The 26,385-nt window shown below is 44.9% G+C and overlaps 1 protein-coding gene across 1 annotated transcript in view; it reads right to left on the bottom strand.

Annotated features, from left to right (window-relative positions):
- Positions 1 to 3,134: 3,134 nt before the first annotated feature.
- LOC147429312 (uncharacterized) overlaps positions 3,135 to 26,385 on the bottom strand; it is a 45,404-nt gene continuing 22,153 nt past the window's right edge. Inside the window, exon 3 of the mRNA XM_086495441.1 lies at positions 3,135 to 3,486. The gene's annotated coding sequence lies outside the window, so the exon portion shown is untranslated. The remainder of the gene's footprint in view (positions 3,487 to 26,385) is intronic.

Raw genomic sequence — 26,385 nt, forward strand, 5'->3', positions numbered from 1 at the left:
AACTATGAAGGACTAACCTCTAGCCATCTAAACCTCACAAACATGAAGTTTAGAGTGGTATAGTTGCCAAAATTTGAAAAAAAAACCAAAAACAGGACACGTTTTTTCACAGAGTTTAAGTTCAAAAATGTTGTGCAAGGGTAAGGTTAATGGTGAGATCGATACTCAAAAAAAAATGCCAAGTTTTTTTCAGCTCATAAGGAAAATTTGTGGATATATAGCACCTAGAAATTCATTTTCATACTCTTCAAATAATTCAAGCAAAATGGTCACTTAACAAGACACAAAAGTGTCCTATTACCATTCTAGTGTTAACAATGCTGTTGGATATTGATCTTGATGGTAGCTTCCAAGTGGCAATAGATCATGTTCTTCTTGAAGATTTTCCAACACTGACTTAGTTACATAGCACATTAGGGGACCTTAAGGTCATTAACAAGGACCAGGACTGCATGGTATGTTGTATAGCCATGTAGCTACCACACTAACAATGTTGTAACTACGAAAGTGCGAGAGGAAAAATAGCAACATCCCAATCATTGGTGTCAAGGCAATGTTTGAGGATGCATTGAATTTTTTTTAGATTTCCTCTTACATAGTGAAAAAATAATTCACAAAATCTTTTCTTTTTTGGCCTGCCCCAAAGGGATCAGTCCTTATTGATGCCTCCCCTTTTTGCTAATGAAAAAGAAAAGGTAATTTTTTAGAAAATTCTTTTAGGATACTCATTCACATCGGAACCGAATCATGGAAATGAGAGCTGCCACAATTGTGTATATGAATTCAGACAGTTCCAATTCACGTCATTGGTGACAAATCATGAAGGTCCAAGGATCTCTCTCTCTCTCTCTCTCTCTCTCTCTCTCTCTCTCTCTCTCTCTCTCTCTCAATTCTTGATTTTTCAACATGAAACAAAGCAATGCAATCCGTGTAAAGATGCCATCATGGCAAGGATGCCTTGGGCTAGGGCATGCCCTCTCTTGCATCTTTGTGAGCTCATGGACTCTTGCCTATGACTCCAGGTCCTTTGAATGCACTTTCTATCGAGCAATGAGCATACCATAACAGGTTGGCATACCACAAGGCATGGGTGTTAGTCTCCCAACTGAGGTGGTCGTTGTGACGAGCTGCATTTTCAGTGGCCCGTATAACCTACGAAAACCACCCCACACAGTCAACCACAACAACATAAACTACAGAGAAGTGAGGTTGTTGCCTTATAAAAAGAGAGTGCCTCACAAAAACTAACGAAGGGTGCGCTATTGCTATATCTCTACTCTACCATCAAAGCAACGCTTTTTGTGGCAGGTTTACTTTCACCCCTATGTCAATCTAAGGGTCCTTATCATGCGTGATTGTTTGAGTGTTACGTGTATGCGCACACTCACACACACACACACACAGAGACTATGTTATAATGCATGAAACAAAGTAAGGTTGAGCAGGCTAGCTATGGTATGTCATGATCAAACCCTTCGAGCAAAAGAACCTCACCTTTGTGAAACATACCTAATTAGAGAAGCTTCTTATTTTGGTTGCTTGGTAGGTGGGGCCACAGGAGAACTCCAAGGCATGGTGTTTATGGCACAAGAAATGGCAGGTGGGACCACACGAGAACTCCAAGGCATGGTGCTTATGGCACAAAAATGGCATGTGCCCTTTCAAAAATCATACAACATGATGTTGGTCAGGTAGTATGGGTCATGGTTATTAGGTTGTGCACCTATGAAGCAGCCACTATATGTTGCTCAATTTCTTCTCTCCTTCCCCTCTTGCAACTCATTTAGATCCTTGAGCTTTGATCTCCCATGCCTTCCTTCATCAAACAATAAGCTGATGTGCTTGGCAATGTGATTGCTTTTATCACAAATTATTGAGCTTGCATAAGGTTTTTCAGCAAGTGAAAATAGTGATGAATTATAAATAACTCTACAGGCAAGCCTCATGATTTTCTCACTTGTTTTGCTTGACAAGGCATTATTGCTGTAACTTACAACGATCAAGAGGCACGTACCAAGGTCCTAGGGCTACTATCGATGCTAGAGTGTGGGAAGAAAATGGTTGGAAATGTACCAAAGGATAACAATGTTGGATAATAGCCATGTCAACAACCAATGTGGGGGCTTTCAATGAGGACTGATGGAGGATCAAGCCATTTGGCAATGCCTTGGGGACAAAAGGTTTGACCAAGGCTCCAAAAAAGGTAGAATTGTTTTGTCCAAAACCCATTCAAATCAAAATATGATGGTATCAATTTTTACCAAAAAGGATTGTAGTCCGACTCCACTTTCAAGTATTATAGTTGAAAAGTTCAAATTTATGAAGAATTTTCCTTCTCAAATATGGTTTTCACATTCTCATGAAGGGGTGAAAAGGATCCAAAGCTGTCTCTGTCAAATCATTTTCCCAAGCTCTAGGTTTGACTCGTGTAGCCACAACACTAAGTAACACCGGCATTGAATGAGGGGATCGACGGCCGGGACTAGAACGCAAAATCTCAAGGTGGGTTAAACACAAGCAACGCAAAGAATGAGGCTGTTTTAACATGACATCTATGACTGCAATTAGAATGAAGAACGGCTTCACAAGGCCTACAAAATAGCTAACATGCAAACTCTTCTCCTTTCCCTTTTATAAGTTGAGCTCTCTCTCACTGTGCGCATAGATACATTGCAATGGTTTTTAAGCAAAAAGAATCCCTAATACATTTTACCATGAATATGGGTGCTTCTCTATGGGATGCATTCTTGCACGGTTGTGTTTAATATTCCTTCATGAGGTGGCTACCTTAATTTCCTCAATGTAGCACAATGATTTCACTCCCATATTTTCGAATGCAAGTGCCTTTTCACCACGTCTACCAGTGAGTACATGCTATCGTAGCTATGGATGGGTTGGTTCATTCTCTATTGAAAGGAGAAAGTCCACAAGGAGTCTTTTCTTTTGCCGTCGGCATGCAAAGCACATAAAGAAACTCATTGGTGCATGAAATTAAATGAAAAACTTCTCCCAAAAAATGATTAAAACCTCATTGCAATTTTAGCCACGGTATGCTCTTTCAAGAATGGTCATATATTGTACATCAAAGGTTCTCATGTTTAACATTGTCCTTGACTAAACATGTTGAAGCTAGCTTTTCCAATAGTGTGAGATATGAATATTGATAATCAAAATTTCAAAGAGAGTATTGGAGTTTTATATTCTCGAAAGATTGGGAATACAGCTTTGGAAAGCTATAAAACATCATGGGACAGATTTCATACAAACAATTCATGCAAATAGCTGCCCATTTGTAGGATGGCAACTTCTGTAAGTATGACAAATAACCTTGTCCATCCTCACCTAAGCAAGCCTATGAAAGCAAGAGCGGTGAAACAGCAAAAAAGCGGAGTTTCGGGTAACTAAGACACCCACCCCTTACCATGCCAATAAGAGAAGGCTTCGCCTATGATGATATTTCATAGCATCAGTAAGTCCTGAGAAGAACTGCAAAACAAACCACCTTGTCAGGATTGACAATGCATGACTTCCTCCATGATTGTACAATTCAGACAAAATTAAGCTTCAAGTTTTCATCCTTGTAATCAAACTTCCTCAAAAACATCACTTGTGAAGACCAAAATTGAAACTTCTTCGATTCTCTAACTGAGAATGTTCTTCCATTTGCAAAATTCTGCACATTTTCGCTTCCCTAGGTATTGTCGCAGTGTTTAGTACTGGTATTTGTCCTAGCCAGTTCTCACCCCCGTCAAACTTCAAAGTTCAGGGTCGGGGAGCAGCAAATCGCAGCCCTCCGTCTAGCGTCGTTTCTCCTGCAGAATCCACTGTTGCAGCAGCCCTTGGATGGGCTTGCAAATGATTGTCTCGCACGTCAGCGGTGGGAATATGAACCAGCGTTCGCCATGTCAGCACCTGGGAATACTAACCATGTAGCCAATCATTGCTTCCGTAATCTGCTTGTTTGCGCAACTGTGTCGCCTTTCTGCGCAGCTGTCGCCTCCCTCCCCTGTGCAGACTGTGCTTTGCCATCCACGTGTAAACTCTTTACTGGCCCCCACTCCCCTGGATTTGACGGCCGGGAATGCTCGCCCACTGGCCATTCCCATAGTCAGGGCTCCCAGCCTCCGCCGGTCGCCCATGATTAATGGGAATGGTCAGTAGGCGACCATTCCGTACACCTTAAAAGGTAGTAACACAAAATACGAGTTCAAACTTCATCTTTCTTCTCTGTTGCCTTTTACAAGAGAGCCTTTCCAAAGAATTGCATACTGGTTAGCGACATTTGCAATGGCTATGCTTTATGACCATTTGAGTTTTTTGATAAGAGGAGAAGAAAAGTTAAAGTTGAAAGGCGAAGGAGCTGGGGGAGGGGGGGGGGGGGGGGGTTGTGTGTAATATCATGGAAGAGAGAAAGATGTAGGCACAGAGAGAGAGAGAGAGAGAGAGAGAGAGAGAGAGAGAGAGAGAGAGAGAGATGTTTTCACTCTGACGAGGAGCCACTTTGGAAACTGTGGACTTGGCAAGGAAAGCCACTTGTTCAGTTGGAGTGGGATCCTGGTGAGTGGCAGTGGCCTTCGTTGAGCCATGCCCCACTATCCTTTTTTCAGTACTCTGTTTCCCTTGGGAGGAGACTTCTTTTGCAGACTCAGGGTCACCGTCCACGCCAGTCAAAGGTTTGGCAAGATCAATGCATCCTCCCCGCCTTCCAAAGACAGTTCTGTTCATGCATATGGACCCTCCAAATCAGCCGCAGGATATGGTTTTTCATGTGGATGATAGCAAATGCAGGATTGCCTGTTGGTATTTGATCGGCAGTCATTGGTCATGACCCGACTTGACCCTGAGTCTTTGAGGCACTGTTTCTGGATTTGTCCTTTCGCTCAGCCGGTGTGGATGGCAGTTTGTTGTTTGTTGATTCGGTTTGTGACGTGGGGGGCAGTTGCATGGCTTTTGCAATTTCCAGGGTCAGACACCTTTTTCCAGGGCTTGCCCAGACTCCCTTGGGTTATAGACCGAGCAGACGATCCCAGATGCAAGTCACCAGCTGGATTTATGCCAGCCACACGTAGTATTCACCACAATATGTAGCATCACGCTTTGGACCATGTGGAAGGCTCGATGCGCCCACATTCTGAGCTCACAGTCCTCCCCTACGTTCACCATTTGACAAACATCTGGACAGAGCTGCTGCATACTCTTTCGCAATCAGTGGGATTCTTCAGCCAGCTCCTCCAGGGCAACGGAGCAGCGTCGATGCCTCTTTCTCCACACATGGGCACCGTCGTCAGTTTTTTTCCGTCGGGATCTAGGTCACATCACATGGCGTTATGCACCCCCACAATGGTTCATTCTACATTCATCGTACAGACCACCTTGATGTTTACATAGCCTACACATTGTCACTCCTCTTTTGTACTTCCTCTCGGAGATAGGCCATTGAGCATCTCACGAGGTCTCTTATGTACACATAATATAGCCCCTTTTCTCCCAAAAAAAGAAGAGAGAGAGAGAGAGAGAGAGAGAGAGAGATTTTATTATCGTCTTGGGAGGCCAAATATGACCTATGGGACCAAACATACATGTGATGTACTATGTGTGGGGCTGATAAGTGATTCTCAACGCTCAAGGATCGTGGTGATGAGAATCAAAATAGGAGCCCACACTTGCTGGGAGAGGGAAGCATATAGGTCTAGGTCATGGCTGAAAATGTGAGGGAAGCAAGTTCTGATATGAGCAAAAGCTGAGCACTTTAGTAGTGTGTGGTACTCAGAATAATGTGCATAGTCGATGGGACTCTTCTCCATTGCCCAACACATCGCCGACAAGGGTATGGGCTCAAGCATATGAGGGTGAGTACGGTTTCCTCTCTCGACGAAGAACATGGTTTTGTAGTTAGGGCCACTATGGGTGGTGTAATGTATGGAACGTGACCCACCGGATTCCTCCCAAGCTGTAATGCATTGGTGTTGTAGAAAAGCTTCATTCACTTGGGAGTCGATTGAGGCATCATATGGCGAGTGTAATGCATCCCATCTCCCCAACCACTTATTTATGTCTTGCATCCAGCCTGTGCTCAAGGTCTTGCTTTTAGGCCTATGCATCTTTTGAACCTTTTTTGCTTTGTTCCCATGCAATTGTAGGAAGTCGATGTCAGGGGTTTTGACAGATCTTTATCATGTACTCCACAACATGTGCGAGTTGGGTGTGTGTGGAGTTGGTTTTGTATGCTCTATTTTCTTCATACTCTATCAACCGACTTTGGGGTGAGTGAGTGCATGAGGGTGGGTGCGTGGGGGTGTGCGCGCGGTGTGTGTGTGTGTGTGTGTGTGTGTGTGTGTGTGTGTGTGTGAGAGAGAGAGAGAGAGGTGTGTGGTGTGTGTGTGTGACACACCTCTCTCACAGAGAGACGAACCTGATCTCTGTGTGTGCCCTTGCGGCGCCCACCTGCGCGACCTCCAGCAGTGTCCTCAGCTCATCAACGCTTGCTCCCTGTCGCCTGCAGAAGACCCTACGTTCTGCTACGCGCCTGGTTCCACCTCTGCGACCTGCACATACTGCTGCTACAGCCGGCCAGCGTGCGTGTGTGTGTGTGTGTGTGTGTGTGTCTGTGTGCGCGCGCACGCATGTGTGGGTGTGTGTGTGTGTGTGTGTGTGTGTAGGTGTGGTGGGTCTATATACCTGCAGGTGGTCAGAGTACAGGGCATAGTTCTAAGTTCGCAGGACTTTGTACGGCTAGGAAATTTGCAGCTGCCTGTTCGTCAGTTGTGGATACATGTAATTGTTTTTGCGGCCTCTGTACAGAGCTACAGCGTTACAGGGATTTTGGCAGTGCTTGGTTTCTTAGGGGTTTGCTCCTTGAGTACGGTGTTTTTGCTGTATGTTCGATTCCTTGTGTTTGTATTAGTGTCGGAAAGCCATGGGAAGCTTCTCGGCGGCTACGTCCGAGATCAAGGCTTGTTTACATGAGGACTTTGAAGAAGCTCGGAAAACTTGGAATGCTCCACCTTCTCCTCTCGAAGTTCGTATTCCTGTGCAAGAACTCATGGATCCAGTTGCGCAATATGCCATGCATGCAATCATTCTGTTTTTCCCGGGAAAGATGCCTACTGCACAGGATGTTGGGCAATGGGTTGAGTGCTCAAACGCCAAGCTTTCCGGGGGGTTTACTTTGGTGCTCGAGGATTTTACAAAGTCCTGCCAGAAACTTGTTGTTGGAAATGTCTCCATTGTTCTTTGGTACGCAAATGACTCACGTCCTGCCGTGGGCATTGACCAAGGACTATCAAAGTCATATTCGCTACAAATGTCCGGTGTGGGTGGGAGTAGTGGATTTCCCCAACACATGGAGACACTTTCTACCAGTGTTGGCCGCGCAACTCGGGAAGGTGGTTTGTCCCCCGAAACTGGTTGCGAATACCAACAGGTTCTGTATTTTGTGGGACACTGACAGACCTACACAGGAAGGCATCATGGTTGATTCAGGAAACCTATGGGTGGGTAAGCGCCCTTTTAAACTTAAATGGGGCAAGTCTGCAAATTCATGTTTCCGATGTGGAAAATTTGGGCATATGCAGTCTAAATGTCCTGAACCAGTTTTGCAACCACCTCCTTCAGCAGTCCCATCACTTGCTTTTGCTTCTATTGGCAAACCTCTTGGTGAGGCTAAGCAAAAAGGAAGCTTGGTTGTTAATGTAGCTCCCGATGTGGAAAAAAGGAAAGCCAAGCCTTCGCAGTCTACAGCTCCGGGTAATGGCAATGCTATGAAGGGTAAAAATGTGGGGTGCGAGTCTGGTGCTTGGGTGGTACCCAAAAAGACGGTGAAGGTTCGCACTCCTCCCTCTTCTCGTAATTATGTTCCACCTATGAATACAAATAAGAATGTATCGTTCAAGCAGCTTCCATGTAACGACAATCGAACGTTGATTGATGCATGGGAAAAAGCAATGCACTCTTATAAAGATGTACTCAATGATGAGACTCCTACCCCACATTTGAATCCCGCAGAAACCTATTCTACAATGACTCAACGCATTGGCTCTTGCACAAATGTGGTAGAAGAAAACGTGCACATGGGCACGTCTACATAGTTCCTCCTGTTTTGTTGCCTTTGTACATATGATCTCCCATGCTTGATCACATCAGATGTATCTCGTTAAATGTGCGTGGGTTATGCGACCTTGATAAATGGCGACTAACCTGGCACTATGTAAATACATGTAGGGCTGATATAGTAGTTTTGCAAGAACATTATCAGCATGAGTTTGCAGGCCAGTGCTCCTATTTTGCGGGTTATTGGATTGCGTATGCTGGTTTGCATCATTACTCTGGAGTAATGATATTATTTTGGCATGAGCTTCAGCCAATTCTAGTGAGTAATGATCCGAGGGGTCGTTGGATGGTGATGCTATGTTTGTTGAATGGTTACATTTATGAAGTTGGAGGTGTATATGCATATACAGCTTCTAGGCAAAGGGCTGCTCTATGACGAGATATCTCTTCTTATCCATGGACATCCAATGCACTCCTTTGTGGTGATTTTAACAACACTCCTGACCTATATGATAGCAACACACGTAATTCGCATATGTTCCTTGTAGAAAGACAAGCATGGGTTTAGCTCCTTGCTTCTACGCAAATGCTTGATTTATGGCATTCCCTCCATCCGGATCTCCAGGGTTTTACTTTTCAGCATACTGCTCATCACTCATATCGTGCACATCTCAATATATTGTATGTTCTCCACAGACAGTAGTATGATGACTTAGTGTGTGATGAAGATGGATTGCACTTTGCACTTGTCATATCATCATCCTGTGTGTTGTTGAATTTGTACTTTGGGCAATCACTTTGTGATAGGCCTCTTTATCGGACGTGTCTGCTACATATTAATAATGCTTCTCTTAAGCATGACACCTTTCAAGATATGATTTATAGGCTTGTTCCTCCCTTGATTGCTCACATGCATCTTGATCTGGTGTGAGGTGCAACGGAAGTGAATGTTGAACTTTGCTCAAGATGAGTGCTCCAAACTGTGCTCAAGGTTCCTTTTACTTACGGAAGGGAGAGCCTTCCGTTCCTTAAGTGAGAGAGTGCAATGGACACAAACAAAGTGATGAGCACTGTGAATGAAGGTGCTAAGACTGAGAGATAGAGAGAGAAGAATACGACACCAGAGGAGATGTCAAACCCTCCTCCGAAGGCCCCACTCTCTATGGCGAGAGTGGTCTACTATTGATTGCACAAATCTCTACAATGCTTTGGACTTGCCGACGATGTCGACGACGATGAGGACGACGACGAGACGGGCTAAAATCTGAAAACGCTAAGGGCTGAAATCTGCAAATCTTGTATCTGCTGAATTCTGACTCTATGTTGATGATGATGATGCACTGAAAACGCAGATGCTGAAATCTGCGTTTTTCAGCATCTGCGTTTTCCGGGCTGAATCTGCAAACTACGCTGGATCTGACCGTGCGGCGAGGACCTGCTGCGGGAAGGTGAGATCTTCGAGGTTTGGGACTTCTTCTGCGATGTCTAACTGCTGAAAACTGAAAACACTGGTCCTATTGTAGATCTTGTCGCGAAGATCTGCAAAAACGCTGAGGTATTAGGCTGATGCAAAAACGCTAGGGCTGAAAATCGTCTGCTGCGGTGGGAATCTGCTAACGCTATGGCTGATCTGCAAACCAAAACGCTAGGGCTGAAAACTGTTTTCTGTTGCAAAAATGCCAAGGTTCCTGCTGTCTTGCTGTAGCCGGCAGGCTGATCTGCTGTACAAAACGCCAGGGCCGGTCTTCATCCAAAAACGCCAGTGTTGATGCTGTGTTTCAAAAACGCTAGGCCTTACTGGGTGTGGGGGGGGGGAGAAGAAGAAGAGTATTTTAACATCGTAGGAAACTATCCCAAGAGACCTTAAAGATCTATCCGACGAGGAGAGTTGAACTCAAGACCTGTTATTCAAGATGGAAATGGCATAACCGAGAGAGAGAGAGAGAGAGAGAGAGAGAGAGAGAGAGAGAGAGAGAGAGACCCCATTGGCCCTTTCCCACCCCCTTTTCTAAGTGAATGTCATGACTTCTTGGACCTACACTCTACCCTCTCAAAAACCCTTTGTCTCGTGCATCTTACCCAGTCGATTTATTTGACTGTTGCAAGAGTGTACAAGGAAGGAGCGTGCCACATAGAGAGGGCCCTAGAGACTAGGACCTTTCGTACCGCAATGGATCTACCATGCATTAGTTGGAAGCAACCTAGTAGAAAGAGAGCAATAGTTGAGAGAGAGTGTGTGTGTGTTACCAATTTACTTGTTTTGGACAATCTTAAGCATTTAGACTATGATTTGTTATTTCACACGTCAATATTCCTTTGATTCTTGCAAACAGTTGATGGACACACAAGCAATCTCCAAATCGCGCGCGGCTTTTTTGGAAGCAATCACACTTTGGAGACTCCACGAGGTAGACGAGCGATCCGGGAGTATCTTGATCAAGCGACCGAGTGTCCCCCCCCCCCCCCGTCTCCCCCATCCGTTGGGCATATCCTAGGCAACAAGCTCATCAAGAATTGTTTGTGCTTTTGAGAGAATGCCACACTTGACATACACGTAGAAAAATCCATTCCACGCTTTGCCACCTTGTGTTCATAGGCCATTAACTTGTTGGTCGCAAATGTCGACCGGACACCTCCTTATATTTGCGATTAGATCATGAGAAAATCATAAGCGATAAATATCATAAAGATACCACCTCATGTCTAACATCAAATTTCGGAGCCCTAGGTAACGATACCACCATTGCCAAGCATCTAATTGCACAAGTCACCAACTGCGCTCACCTTGGGAGAGCACCTAAAAATGAACAAAGATAAGGATTATGTATGTTGTTGAGGACACACTATTCCCTAAAAGACACGCCACCCTTTCTTGCCATCTGGTGTTTCTTATCTTTCCACGCTTCACTTTGCACTGGCCTTGAAACTCCCTTGTAATGTGATCCCACCAAAACCTGGTGGACCAACAACTACTCATCTTGGTCCAACACCATCGCCACAATCTCCTCCCACATGATAGTACTAGTGTCCCATTGTTAATCAGCAAAGAATAGAAACCAAATACATGACCACAACAAAATGACCATGTCGCCCATGTCAATCTGCTTCGCCATGTAAAATCTCTTTCTACAATACCTACATCTTATATGTATTTTTGCATGGATGTCAATCTTGACTAATCTAAGTTATTCTATTGCGCTTGAAAAACAACACTTTGCCGGGCATATCTACTAATACATTGATGCCAGATTGTTCCAAATCTTCTTGGCATTTATCATCACCTTCACATGTTCTTGATATTTTGTCGTATAGTTCAAGATAATGAGCGCCCATACTTGAGCCGAGAACGTTTTGACACATTTCCTCACAGCCCCCAATACCTCCAAATCCAACTTCTTCATCTCGTGCCTGATGAAAATCCGAGATTGTAGAAGTCGAAAACCGCCATCATCATCATCCACCAAAACTAGACAAACAGTTGAAACCTTTTCAAAGACACCATTTAATGGGAGATTGTCAAAAAGGAAACAACTCAATCCGACTAAAAAGCTAGCGCCCTTACAATGAGACTAATAAGTTGATCACAAGCTACACAGTAAGTGCTTTAGGGGACCATAACATCAAACAACAAGATTTGTCTCCTATCACTTGGCAACTAAAACAAGGAGATGACTTGAAAAAGTTACTTTTCTTCACAATCCTACTAAGAAAAACAAGATCTTGATGTTGTTCAAGTTGGTTCTTGCAAGTTGCAGGGTGTTAAAAAGATGTAGATTCAAAGAAAGGGTCCACATTTAGATATCTTCAAGCACATTGCATACAGGAAGATGAGGCAAGTAAAAGAGCGCATTCACATTCTATTTTCTCTTGAAAAGAGAGCAAAATTTTGATTAAAAACCTTGTCTTTGTGGGATAAAAAGAGAGCATGAAGCTTAAGTGCATTCATGTCATAGAATTATGTAGGCAAAGATGGAAAATTTGCATCATGCACACAATACCAAAGACCATGTTGATAGAGGTTGTGCAAACTCAAAGAAGTCACTTACCAAAAGATACAAGAAAACAACACAGCTTAAACGGAGGGCAAAAACTGACACATACACAAGAAATGATGTCAATAAGGCAAGCACAGACAAACTCTCATGAGTCGAGAGGGTGCCGAAATTGCAAGCCCACTTATAGCTTATAGCTTGTTGCTGCAAAGCTCCCTCTTCGGCCTCTAGGCATTCTTCAACTTCAACATTTTCATGTGCTGCTTGTTGCATAGGCCACGTCTGCCTCACATTATGTTGCTTGTTGTACTGGCACTTTTTCTAGCTCTTTGCTTTTCTTCGATGCGCTTGTGTTGTTGCTCTTACCCACATGCACCTCACTCATGCTGTCCTTGGCGATCACTAGGCTTGCACTTGGTACTCTTACTACGTATAGTGTCACAAAGTGATGACGTGTCTGCCCGATAGCATTATAGCTTGTTGCTGCAAAGCTCCCTCTTCGGCCTCTAGGCATTCTTCAACTTCAACATTTTCATGTGCTGCTTGTTGCATAGGCCACGTCTGCCTCACATTATGTTGCTTGTTGTACTGGCACTTTTTCTAGCTCTTTGCTTTTCTTCGATGCGCTTGTGTTGTTGCTCTTACCCACATGCACCTCACTCATGCTGTCCTTGGCGATCACTAGGCTTGCACTTGGTACTCTTACTACGTATAGTGTCACAAAGTGATGACGTGTCTGCCCGATAGCATGCGGGAAACCCTAGCCTTGATTGCTGCTGAAAACCCTAATTTTGCGAACCCTAACCCTAAAACCTGCAAACCCTAAAATCTGCCAAAAACCCTAACCCTAGCAGCAGGAGCACATTTCCGTGAAATGTGCTGAGCATGATAACGTGGCACTGTACGGCCCTGCCCGCTTTTTCCGACAGAAATTACGGAAAATAAGGGCAAGCTTTTGGCAGCAGCTTTTCAAATTTGCTCTAGCAAGAGAGAGAAAGAGACTGCTTTATTTGAAAACCAAAAGAGAGCTTCAGAGAGAGGAGCTTTTGGCTATTATCTTTTTATGCTTTTGATATGAAGCTTTTGGGGCTCTGGTTTTGGCATCCCTTGTAAACAATAAATAAGCGGTTTGGGCTCACTCTGCGGAGCATATGGACGCATAGTCTGAGAGTGAAACCCTAACCGCTCTCTTGTACTTTGATTTGATAATACATAAAGAAATACCGAAAGGGGCGCCAATCTTTGGGGCCAATATCTCTAGGCACGGAACTCCGCCGGGCCACTCCAAATCTATTGTGATCTGTGAATTGTTTTGAAGTGGTTATTTGGTGCTGTGGTGATTAGTGTCCAAGTCTGTTACAGTGGTATCAGAGCACGGCCGATTTCTCTTCTACGGGAAATCCGATCCCCAATTTTTTTTCTGCGGCACCTATGGCTTCACGCAAGGATCAGTTGACTCCCTCTGCATCTGGAGATGCGGACAGGGATCACAACGAAGATTCCGGCAGAGAGTATGGCCCGCCTCGGCCTACTCAGGCGGAGCAGCAAGAGATGAAGCGTCGCCAATTGATCGGCGATGGAACAAAGATGATGCTCAGTTTGCAAAGGATCCGAAATTGGCAAAATATATGAGCGAGAATTCTTTTCAGGAAGTGCATGCGCACTGGCAGAAAACCACTACACCACCCCAGAAACCCACTCTCAAGAAACCTTCTGATCACAGGCAATATTCAGAGAAGAAATTAGAAGAGGTGGTTGATGCACGGATTGCTCAGCTTTTTGACGCGCAGAAGAAAGCCAAAAAGCACAGCAAAAAGCAGAAGAAAGGCACTGACTTCCCGGGTTATTTGGGTCGTCAGTCGACATTTGACAAAGCAAAGAAACAGAAGAAGCATGTTCGTTTTGAAGGAGTACCCAGTTCTTCTTCTTCTTCTTCTTCTTCTTCTTCTTCTTCTTCTGACAGTTCTTCTAGCTCTTTAGATTTGAGCGAAGAAGACACAAAAGGCAAAAAGCGAAGCAAGAAACAACGCTTCGAAAAGGGCAAGAAAAAGGCAACGAAGTCTAAATCTCGCCGAGTGACTGACAGTTCTACAAAGGACTCGTCTACAGACAGTTCAGACTCCGATGACGGAAAATTTTATGCGAACAAGAAGAATTTTTACAAAGCCAACCAGTATGACTTTCTAGAAGATAAAAGCAAGAAAGTCCGAGAGTTTAAGGAAGGTGGACAGTCGATCAAATTTGACACTTTTTCAGGATACCAAGATGCTTCAAAGGCTTTGTCTTTTATACAGCAGTTTGACATCGCTTTCGCGGGAGGACGCTACTCAGAGCACTCCAAGATTTGGAGAGCTGCCTCTTACTTTAAGGGGAATGCTCGAACTTGGTGGTCCACGCTTCTTTTAAACAAGACTGCGCCAATTAAATGGCTGAAATTTAAGAAGCTTTTTATTTCTTCTTGGTTGATGCAAGTGAAACCGGCCTGTTCAATCCAAAAAGGGCGGTAGACTTTACTTTAAACCTTGATTTAGCTTTCACCCATTATTAGTCGTCTATTTTACCTGTACTTTAGTGACACAAGAGAGGGGAATGGGATACAGATGCTAGAATGCACCTGTATGAGAAGACCGACACCAGATTGGCCCCTAACTTAGGCGCCCCTTTCGGTATTTCTTTATTGTTCAAAAGAGGGAATAAACGCTGTGGTTCCCTACAAGCTGCCCCGCACAAACTCGGCTGAATTTCCATTGTTCCGGCCTGATTTCGGCAGCATAACTGTACTAGGACACTTCACAGTCAGTATTCCCACGCATTAAATGACTTTCCCGATGCATACGGGCACTTTGCAAAACCTGGCGAGAATCTGCAGCACGCTGAATTCTCTGTTTTCAGCCCTGAAAATGCGCCAGATCACCTGTACAGCGGTCCCCTTGCGTCCCCGAACCTCCTGGGGGTATTAGGGTCCGTTTAGGGCCAAAACCCTAAACCAGCAAAAATACACAGCAGGCTGTAATTTACTGTTTTGGGCTCCGTTTCGCGTGCCGGTCGCATCCCTAGCAAGTCCTCGAGCTCCCGCACCTGTAGGGCTACTTGCCCTTTGAATCGGACGAGATTTCTGGCGTGAAACCTCTCCGAATTCACCTGTACCTGCGGGGGGATTAGCCGCTAGCTAATCCAGTACCTGTGCAAGAGGCTCTTGCCTCGGCAATCTCGCATGAACCCACACAACTGTACATTGGTCAAATGAAAAGCCCACTAGAGGGGCATAACATATTGCCAAAGGGGAGAGAGAGGGCAGTGCGTAGCGTGCAGGGCATCACTCCTGGCACCGCACTGTGCATAAGAGGGAAAGCAAGCACTCCATAGCTCTTAACCTGTGACAAAATCTGAAAATGAGGCTCTCTCCTCTTCAAATTCAGCGCCACTTCTTGTTGCATAAGGCAAGTGCACCAGAAGGTGCCACTTGGCACTTTTACAAGCATTTTCCCGTTTCGGGGTTGCCGCCTAAAAATATCCCAACCGGTTGCCCAGTTGACTTCACGGCAGAGTAAGAAAATGTTCCCTTTGTCATTCCGGAGGTAATGACGCCAACACATTTTCAGGTCCCAAAATAGCAGTTCCCTAAATTTTAGGAGATGCTGCCATTGTATCTTTCTAGGTCATCCGACCCTCTTTGTACACTACGGCCACATCCAGAACTGAAATGTAGCCTCTGTAGCAAAGGATTCCACTTTGGCTAGTCAATGACCCCACTTGGCTAACCATAGTCCTTGTCCAACCTTAGTGCTCTCTTGCCCTCAGGCCTGGACTCCCTCTGGACAGTTCCACACTAGCTATACAATGCAGGGCAGTTAGATTTCCCGAGGGGTGTTTCCAAAAAGTGAAAGTAAATAGATAATAAGAAAGAAATCAACAAAAAGAATAGATAGTAGTCACACGCTGGTGACAGCAAGAGTATGAACGCGATATACGAGCTGCTTGGAACCATCTTCGGATGACCAAGAGAGATACAATGAATGCTTACTGTGAGAGATTCTAGAGCTCTTTTCTACCCGCCTCATTTAAGAAGATCTCGTTCAGAGAACAGATTGAGCGGTTCACCTTGGGTCTACCTACAGAGATCTAAGATCACTGCTTGGAACAGAAGTCAGCTTCTATTCAGGAGTTGATGAGTCATGCGAAGCGGGGCTTTGCCATTCACTCTGGCAGTCTGACCTACCCCACCAATGAGGCCATGACACACCGAGCCGAACAGACTTCTGGGAATGAAAGTAGAAAGAGAAAGAGCAACACAGAGAAGAAGGATGCACGACCCAAGCTTACTCCTTAGGAGAGAGCTCGCTTCATCAGAGAGGGTAAGTGCTTTGGATGCAGGGAACATGGACATATCTCTGCGAAGTGCCCTAAAAAGGCACAGAAAGAACAGAATGATAGGACGACGACAGGCCTAAGAGTTCGAGAGCAGCTGAGGAACGTGGAAGAAAAGGCAAGATGAAAACAAGACTCTTTCCAGATTGTGTGGGTACCGATCCCAACACCATGGACGAGAGTATAGAACTTTGCCGAGCTTGGGGCAAAGTGAAAGATCAAGAGGCCCTGATCTTCTTTGATGGAGGAGCCAAGGCCAACTTCATTTCACCGGAATTGGCGACGCGGCTCGAGATCACTCCCGATCGGATGGGACCACTTGCGGAGGCAGTTCTAGCGGCACCCGACAGGGACGTAGCCATTACACCTGTCATTGGCAAACTTCGGTTGCATTGTCAGGGGTATTTGGGGCATGAGGACTTTTTCATAATGCCTTTGGAGGGTTGTGATGTTCTCTTAGGGATTCCCTCGTACCACAAGAACAACGCCGTGATCGATTATCGAGCGAGGAAAGCGATAAGGATAGGACAAATATGTCTAAACTTGATAAAGAACGTTAAGATTTTCTCCACTCTCACGCCGATTGCTTCTCGGAGGGCCTACCAGGCAAGTTACCACCTGCTCGTCCTGAAGATCATACCATAGATCTGATACCTGGAAGCACACCACCGAACCGGCCACCTTATCGTGTGAGCCAAGCACAGAATGAAGATTATGAACCAAGTGAAAGACCTCTTGGAAAAGGGTCTTGTCCAGCCTCGTACTTCACCGTATTGCTCTCCAGTGTTGTTGGTTTTGAAGAAAGATGGATTTTGGAGAACGTGCATCGATTATAGAGCTCTCATCAAAATCACCATCAAGAACAGATTTCCGATTCCTAGGATCGATGATATACTCGACAAATTACAGGGATCCTCGTGCTTTAGCAGGATTGATCTGAAGAGTGGATATCATCAGATCAGGATCGCGCCGGGAGACGTCTACAAGACAGCTTTTCCGACAACTTTTGGGCTATTTGAGTTTTAGGTGATGCCTTTTAACTTAACCAATGCTCCTGCGACATTTAACCGGATGATGGATAGGATTTTTCGAGAGTACAGGCTATTTGTTGGCACTTTCTTTGACGATATTATTGTTTTCTCCAAGAATGAGGCAGAACACAGAGATCATCTGCTTCAGGTCTTTTAGGCATTACGAGATGTAACAAACTGCTGACGTGTCAAAGCCTAAAGAATGGAGCCAGCTTACAGATGTGGCCGAGGGGCCTAAACTGTCACAAATTGATGACGTGGCTGCCCGAGAGTAGAAACCCTAACCCTAAATTCTGCCAAAAACCCTGACTGCTGAAACCCTAATTCTGGAAACCCTAACCCTAAAACCTGCAAACCCTAATTCTGGAAACCCTAACCCTAAAACCTGCAAACCCTAATTCTGAAAACCCTAACCCTAAAACCTGCAAACCCTAATTCTGCTGCCAAAAACCCTAAAACTGTCCCTAACCCTAAGGCAACAAGGAGATTTCCGCGTTTTGCATTGGCTGATGACGTGGCAGGCTGTACAGATTTCCGTGATTTACGTTGGCAGCTTTTTGGCTTTGCTTTTGGACCAGAAGCTTTTGAGTTTTGAAGGCTTTTCACTGTAATTGCTTTTTAGGCCAAGGGCCTTTAAATATGAGGTTAGGGCTCATTCTTTGGCATGCTTCCTGGCGAAGGTGCAGAGTCTAGAGTACCCGCTTGTACTGTGTTGATGCAATATAAAGAAATACCGAAAGGGGCGCCAAGGTTTGGGGCCAATACTCTCTGGGGTGGAATTCCGCCACTCCGTGTCGCGTGTCGTCTCTCTCTCTCAGTTCAATTGTTATTGAAGTGATAAAAGTTTGTTCAGTCTGTTCTTTTCTATTGGCACATGGTGCCCGTCGTGACAAGAGATCACAAGTTAGTGATTAATGCAAAGAAAAGTGAATTTTTCCTACCAAAGATACACGTTTTGGGACACATTGTCTCAGCAGCAGGAGTGCAAATGGATCCGGCCAAGATAGAGACTATACGTGATTGGCCTGATTTAAAGAATGTCCATGAAGTTAGAAGCTTCTTGGGACTGTGTTAGTACTACAGGCAGTTCATTCGAAAGTTTGCAGAGGTTGCTTCCCCTTTGCATATCTTGACACAGAAAGGAGGCCCTTTCTCCTGGGGATCCACAGAGGTGACTGCCTTTCAGACATTGAAAGAGAAATTGACTACGGGACCAGTTTTGACTTTGCCGGACTTGCACAAGTCATTTGAAGTATATTGTGATGCTTGTGGTCGTAGTCTGGGTGCGGTCTTAATGCAAGAAGGCCATGTCATTGCTTACGAGAGCCGATTGTTCTCAAGGCCGGAGATGACAGCACAGATTTATGAGAAAGAGCTTTTGGCAGTTATCCATGCTCTTACTCAGTGGCAGCATTACCTACTCGGAGCGGATTTTACTGTCTTTACAGACCATTAGAGTTTGCGCTACTTCTTGTCACAGAAGCAGCTTTCGGAAAAGCAGATGAGGTGGGCGAACATCTTGTCACAGTTTCACTTCCAGATTGTCCATGTGCACGGACAGAAGAATGTGGTGGCAGATGCTTTGTCTCGGAAGCCGTTGGTTCTGGCTATTTCCGCGATACATCATAGGAGCTTCGAGGATATGGTTGACCAATATGCCACAGATACAGATTTTGCAGACGTTTTCACACGGATACGGGATGGAGAGACAGTAGCGGGATATTCCATTTGGGAAGGCTACTTGAGGAGAAAAACCATGTTGTGCATTACACAGCCATTGAGGGAAAAGGTTATGACTGAATGCCACTGTCCACCTTTTACGGGTCACCGCGGCATTGCTACCACCATGAAAGGGGTAGAGAGATACTTCTTTTGGCCGAGACTCAAGAAGGATGTCGAAGAGTTTGTGAGCAATTGCTTAGTATGCCAGAAGGTCAAGTTTGACAGGCATAAAGCACAGGGATTGTTACAGCCTTTACCCATACCCACCCGACCCTGGGAAAGTATTGCAATGGATTTCATTTTTGATCTCCCGAGAACACAGAGTGGTCACGATGGTATCTGGACTGTTATTGACAGATTTAGCAAACAGGCTCATTTCATTCCAATAAAGAAAACAGTCAAGCCGGATCACTTAGCGAGACTGTTTGTGGCCCAGATCTTCAGATTACATGGCATGCCTGAGACGATTGTCTCCGACAGAGACCCCAGATTTACCAGTTTGTTTTGGAAGGCAATTTGGGAGAACATTGGCACGCGGTTGCAATTCTCTTCATTGTTCCACCCACAAACTAATGGGCAATCTGAGATTGCAAATTCAGTGGTTTTAGATTTATTGAAGTCTTATATCTCGGATCAGAAGACTCCATGGGAAAAGTACCTACCATTGGTGGAATTTGCCTACAATAACACGATACACTCTTCGACGAGAAAGGCGCCATTTGAGATTGTTGAAGGTGCTGCGAAGGTTCCACCCTTCCTAAGCAAGAAAGATAAGATTTATGAAGCGGATGAATATACGCGAGACTTAGATACGGCTTTTGCCAAGGTTCGCGAGACTTTGCACAAGTCTTAAGAACGACAGAAAAAGGCAGCGGATCGCCATCGTCGCGACTTGAAATTGAAGGAGGATAATTGGGTGCTCTTACGTTTTGAGAAGGCACGCCTGAGAAAGAAAAAGGGAAAGGAGAGGCTTTTTCCAAAGCTTAGTATCCGATACTACAGACCTTTCCAGATCACTGAAAAGATAAATGATGTCTCCTTCCGACTGAAACTGCCAGATACTTGGAGGATTCACAATGCATTTCATGCGAGTCTCTTGAAACCTTTTAAAGGTGATGTGCCTGATGATGGGGAGCCTGATGAGCAATCCGAAGTGGAAGAAAACGAGGAGATCCTTGTTCCTGAACAGATTTTGGCACATAAGGATACGAAGAATAAAGGTAAAGTCCGAAGACGGTTCTTGGTTAAGTTCAAGAACTATCCTGCATTGGATGCGAAGTGGATGGAGGAGGAGGACCTAGCAGATACTCCTCATGTAACCGGCCTGTTCAATCCGAAAAGGGCGGTAGACTTTACTTTAAACCTTGATTTAGCTTTCACCCATTATTAGTCGTCTATTTTACCTGTACTTTCAAGACACATCAAAGGGGAGAGGGATACAGGCTGCTAGATTGCACCTGTATGAGTGGACAGACACCAGATTGGCCCCTAACTTAGGCGCCCCTTTCGGTATTTCTTTATTGTTCAAAAGAGGGAATAAATGCTGTGGTTCCTACAAGCTGCCCCGCACAAACTCGGCTGAATTTCCACTGTTCCAGCCCGATTTCGGCAGCATAACTGTACTAGAACCCTTCACGGTCAGTATTCCCACGCATTGGCCGACTTTCCCGACGCATACGGGCACTTTACAAAACCTGGCGAGAATCTGCAGCACGCTGAATTCTCTGTTTTCAGCCCTGAAAATACGCCAGATCGCCTGTACAGCGGTCCCCTTGCGTCCCCGAACCTCCTGGGGGTATTAGGGTCCGTTTAGGGCCAAAACCCTAAACCTGCAAAAATACACAGCAGGCTGTAATTCACTGTTTCGGGCTCCGTTTCGCGTGCCGGTCGCATCCCTAGCAAGTCCTCGAGCTCCCGCACCTGTAGGGCTACTTGCCCTTTGAATCGGACGAGATTTCTGGCGTGAAACCTCTCCGAATTCACCTGTACCTGCGGGGGGATTAGCCGCTAGCTAATCCAGTACCTGTGCAAGAGGCTCTTGCCTCGGCAATCGCGCATGAACCCACACAACTGTACATTGGTCAAATGAAAAGCCCACTAGAGGGACATAACATATTGCCAAAGGGGAGAGAGAGGGCAGTGCGTAGCGTGCAGGGCATCACTCCTGGCACCGCACTGTGCATAAGAGGGAAAGCAAGCACTCCATAGCTCTTAACCTGTGACAAAATCTGAAAATGAGGCTCTCTCCTCTTCAAATTCAGCGCCACTTCTTGTTGCATAAGGCAAGTGCACCAGAAGGTGCCACTTGGCACTTTTACAAGCATTTTCCCGTTTCGGGGTTGCCGCCTAAAAATATCCCAACCGGTTGCCCAGTTGACTTCACGACAGAGTAAGAAAATGTTCCCTTTGTCATTCCGGAGGTAATGACGCCAACACATTTTCAGGTCCCAAAATAGCAGTTCCCTAAATTTTAGGAGATGCTGCCATTGTATCTTTCTAGGTCATCCGACCCTCTTTGTACACTACGGCCACATCCAGAACTGAAATGTAGCCTCTGTAGCAAAGGATTCCACTTTGGCTAGTCAATGACCCCACTTGGCTAACCATAGTCCTTGTCCAACCTTAGTGCTCTCTTGCCCTCAGGCCTGGACTCCCTCTGGACAGTTCCACACTAGCTATGCAATGCAGGGCAGTTAGATTTCCCGAGGGGTGTTTCCAAAAAGTGAAAGTAAATAGATAATAAGAAAGAAATCAACAAAAAGGATAGATAGTAGTCACACGCTGGTGACATACCCCCCTCCTGAAATCTCAAACGTCCTCGTTTGCATCTATGTCGTACATGCTTACTGTCAACACTGATGTATTCAACACCTGTCGACACATATACGACACATACATGCTCATTGTCAACCCTGGTGTATTCAACACCTCGTCGACTCATGTATTGCCTGCGTGTGAACCCTGTCCCAATGACATAGTGGTAGCTTCGCACTCTGCCATTGCTTGAGTCACTAACGTTCCAATGACAAAATGGTAGCTGCACATTTTGCCACTGTCTTATAGTACACGTTGGATCCCGTAACACTTTCGAGCATACCCAAACCGACAGTTTAAGAATGCAGTTACACATGTACTCTTCAATAGAAGCAATCACTGTATCCTTGACAAACTGACAAGAAATACTCACTTCTATAGCACTAAGCAAACTTTTGGACATTCCATAAGAGCAATTGCCAAACTGACAATCTGTACAGCTCTAACATTCATGTAACAGGTATTTCATTTGAGCTCACTTTAAATACCATGTACATCATTTGTTTCAGAAGCCATTGTCACACTGACAATCCATTTAGCTTTGAAACTCAAGGGGTCAAGGTAGGTTGCAAATCGAAGGCTTCCAGGTAAAGTGATAACACAGTTGGTGACTCTGCAAGTTCACCTTCTTCCATCCACTTAGCATCCATTGGTGGATAGTTTCTGAACTTTACCAAGTAACGCCTAGCAACCTTGCCTTTCACTTTCCTTTCTTTGTGTGCCAAAATCTGTTCAGGGACCAAGATCTCGTCAAGTTCCTCGACTTCCGGCTGATCTTCAGCTGGTATATCTTCTGGCACATCACCCACATAGGGTCTGAGAAGACTCACATGAAACGCATTGTGAATCTTCCAACTGTCAGGCAATTTCAGCCTATATGCAACATCACTGATTATGTCGCACACTTGAAAAGGCCCATAGTAACGCATGCTGAGCTTTGGAAAGAGTCTTTCCTTGCCCTTCATCTTCTTTAACCTTGCCTTTTCAAACCGTAGAAGCACCCAATCACCAAGTGAATATACCACTTCACGACGGTGACGATCAGCTGCTTTCTTTTGCTTTGCCTGAGTCCTTTCTAAGGCCACTTTGACCTTCTTGTACATTTCATCCATGTCTTGAACATACTTATCTGCTTCAAATATCTTGTCCTTTGTATGCAGTATGGGAGGAACTTTCTTGCCACCTTCAACTATCTCAAAAGGTGCCTTGCCAGTTGATGAATGCACTGTATTATTGTATGCATACTCCACCAATGGCAAATACTGCTCCCACTTTCCTTTATGCTCTGACACATAGCACTTCAGCAGATCTAGGACAGTAGAATTTGCCTCTTCTGACTGCCCATCTGTTTGAGGATGAAATGACGAAGAGAATTTGAGCGTGGTACCCATATTCTCAAACAAGCCTTTCCAGAACAAACTAGTCATGCGTGGATCACGGTCGCTAATAATCGACTGTGGCATGCCATGATACTTGAAAATATTGCTCATAAACAAGCGTGCCATCTGATCTGGCTTTATCTTCTTCCTGACAGGAATAAAATGAGCCTGTTTGCTGAATCTGCAAATAATGGTCCAAATACCATCATTTCCTGTCTGCGTTCTCGGAAGATCAAAGATAAAATCCATAGCAATACTTTCCCATGGTTTATCTGGAATAGGTAGTGGTTGCAATAACCCTGGTGCCTTTTGCCTGTCAAACTTGACCTTTTGGCATATTAGGCATTCTCGCACAAAGGCATCCACATCCCTTCTCAATGTAGGCCAATAGAAGAATGTCTCTACCGCTTTAACTGTAGCATCGATACCACGATGCCCTGCATACGGTGGGACATGACTCTCTTCCATAACTTTGCGTCGCAATGGCTTTGTGACACACAATCTGCCATGCATCATCATGAACCCATCTTTAAGAAGATAGTGTTCATGATGTTGTCCATCCATTAGTTGCTCGAAGACCCTTGCAAAATCTTCATCATTTGCATACTGTTCTCTCATATCATCAAGTTCATGATGATAAGGAATCGACACAGCTGAAATTTGTGGCTTCCTTGACAAGGCATCAGCCACAACGTTCTTCTTGCCTTCCACATGCACAATCTGAAAATGGAACATGGACAAGATATTTGCCCATCGCATATGCTTCTCAGATAACTTTGTCTGTGTCAAGAAGTATCGCAAGGTCTGATGGTCCGTTTGGACAACAAAGTCTGCACCTAGCAGGTAGTGTTTCCAACTTAAGAGCGCATGAATCACAGCCAGTAACTCTTTCTCATAGACCTGCATGGTCATCTCTGGCCCTTGCAAAATTCTGCTCTCATAGGCTACTACCCTGCCATCTTGCATTAGCACAGCACCAATGCTACTACCGCAGGCATCACATTGGACCACAAATGACTTCCTAAGATCTGGCAACACAATGACTGGATCCGAAGTCATCTTTTCCTTTAAGAGATTAAAAGCTGAAATCTCTTTTTGTGTCCATCTAAAGGTGACTGCCTTCTTTTGAAGAGCATGTAAAGGTGAAGCAATCTCAGCGAAATTTCGGATAAACCTTCTGTAATAGGAGCATAGTCCCAAAAAGCTTCGGACATCATGCACCGTCTTCAAATTTGGCCATGACTTGATCGCTTCGACTTTTGCAGGATCCATTCTGACACCGTCCTTTGAGACAATGTGTCCCAGAAAGTGAATCTCTTCCAGAAAAAACTCACTTTTCTTTGCATTGATGAGCAACCTATGACTGCGTAGCTCTTTGAACACAATGGCCAAGTGATGCCTATGCTCCTCTTCATTCTTTGAGTAGACTATCATGTCATCAAAGAATGTACCAACAAACTGCTGGTGTGGACGGAAAATTCTGTCCATCATCCTATTAAACGTAGCAGGAGCATTTGTGAGACCAAAGGGCATCACTAAAAATTCGTAAAGGCCAAACGTTGTTCTAAATGCAGTCTTGTGCACATCCTCTGATCTAATGCGGATCTGATGATACCCACTCTTTAGATCTATCCTGCTAAACATAGCTGCTCCTTCTAATTTGTCCATAATATCATCAATTCTAGGTATAGGAAACCTATTCTTGATGGTATTCTTGTTCAGTGCACGGTAGTCGATGCACATACGCCATGAGCCATCCTTTTTCTGCACCAACAACACTGGAGAACAGAATGGAGATGAACTGGGCTGAATCAGCCCCTTTTCTAACAACTCCTGTACTTGGCCCATTATCTCTTTCTGCTGAGCCGCACTAACCCTGTACGGAGGCTTATTTGGTGGGCTACAGCCTGGCACCAAATCTATCGCATGGTCCTCGGGTCTCTCTGGCGGTAATTGAGACGGTAATGAATCGGAAAAACAGTCACTATACTGTTGTAAAAACATTGACCTTTCTTTATCTAGCACAGATAAATTTGATTCATCAAAATCTGACACTTCACGTGCAAAAACCAAGTACGCAGAAAGATGCTTTTTCATTACAGAAGTAATAGCAGAAGCTGATACAGTAGGAATAGACTCCCCTTTAAGCTTTACATCCAGAATGTGAGTCTTTCCCCTGCTCTGTACAGTGATCTTTTTGTTGTAGGCATCCATGATTCCCTGTACACGAAACAACCAAGGAATACCTAACAACACATCACATCCGTCCAGTGGCATGATGTAAAATTCTTCAGCATCTACATAGGACTGGATATGTAGACGCAACTTTCCAATGATGGGTGTCACAGCCTCTGTATGGCCAGGACATGCCAAACCTGCCTCTGCTGTATACCCCATCTCTTCAGGTCTGATTCCCAACTTTGAAGCCAATTCTGGGGAAATAAAGTTGGCTTTGGCACCTGGATCAAAGAAGATAAGCACTGTTTGATCCCTAACCTTTCCCCATGCTCTGCAAAGCTCACTTGCATCTGAATTTGGCTTGTCGCCCACCATATCTGGCACTAGACCAGCCATGGGCTTCTTTCCCTTCCTGTCCTCCTTGTCTTCAGAATCAGCTGGCCTTTTCTTTGTAGGACAGTTGTAAGCAATGTGGCCAGGCTGCTCACATATAAAGCATTTGTTCTCTGTCCTCAGGACCTTCTTTTGCTCTTCTGACTTGCGAGGAAAACGTCTTTTCCATTTCTTTGCGGGTCCTTTTTCTGATTCAGCCGTAGCTTTGTCTTTCCCTGCGTTGGCCGACTCCTGAGTCCCTTTAGGAGCCTCATTGGGAACGTGCTTCTTGGCTGAATTTTTCTTGCCTGATCCTGCCTTGACGCCAGTGTTAAATTCACAATCTTCTCCCTTGAGCAAACCATTGCCAGTGTTTGCTACCTCGATGAGCTGCGTCAAAGTAGTGACTTTGGTCTTTGTGCAGTATTTTCTCAATCCTTTGGGTAGGCCACAACAGTATTTTTCTATCTGTTCTGTCAA

Source organism: Adiantum capillus-veneris, chromosome 22 (genome assembly GCF_014529385.1).
Source record: "Adiantum capillus-veneris isolate H3 chromosome 22, ASM1452938v2, whole genome shotgun sequence".
Lineage (NCBI taxonomy): Eukaryota > Viridiplantae > Streptophyta > Polypodiopsida > Polypodiales > Pteridaceae > Adiantum > Adiantum capillus-veneris.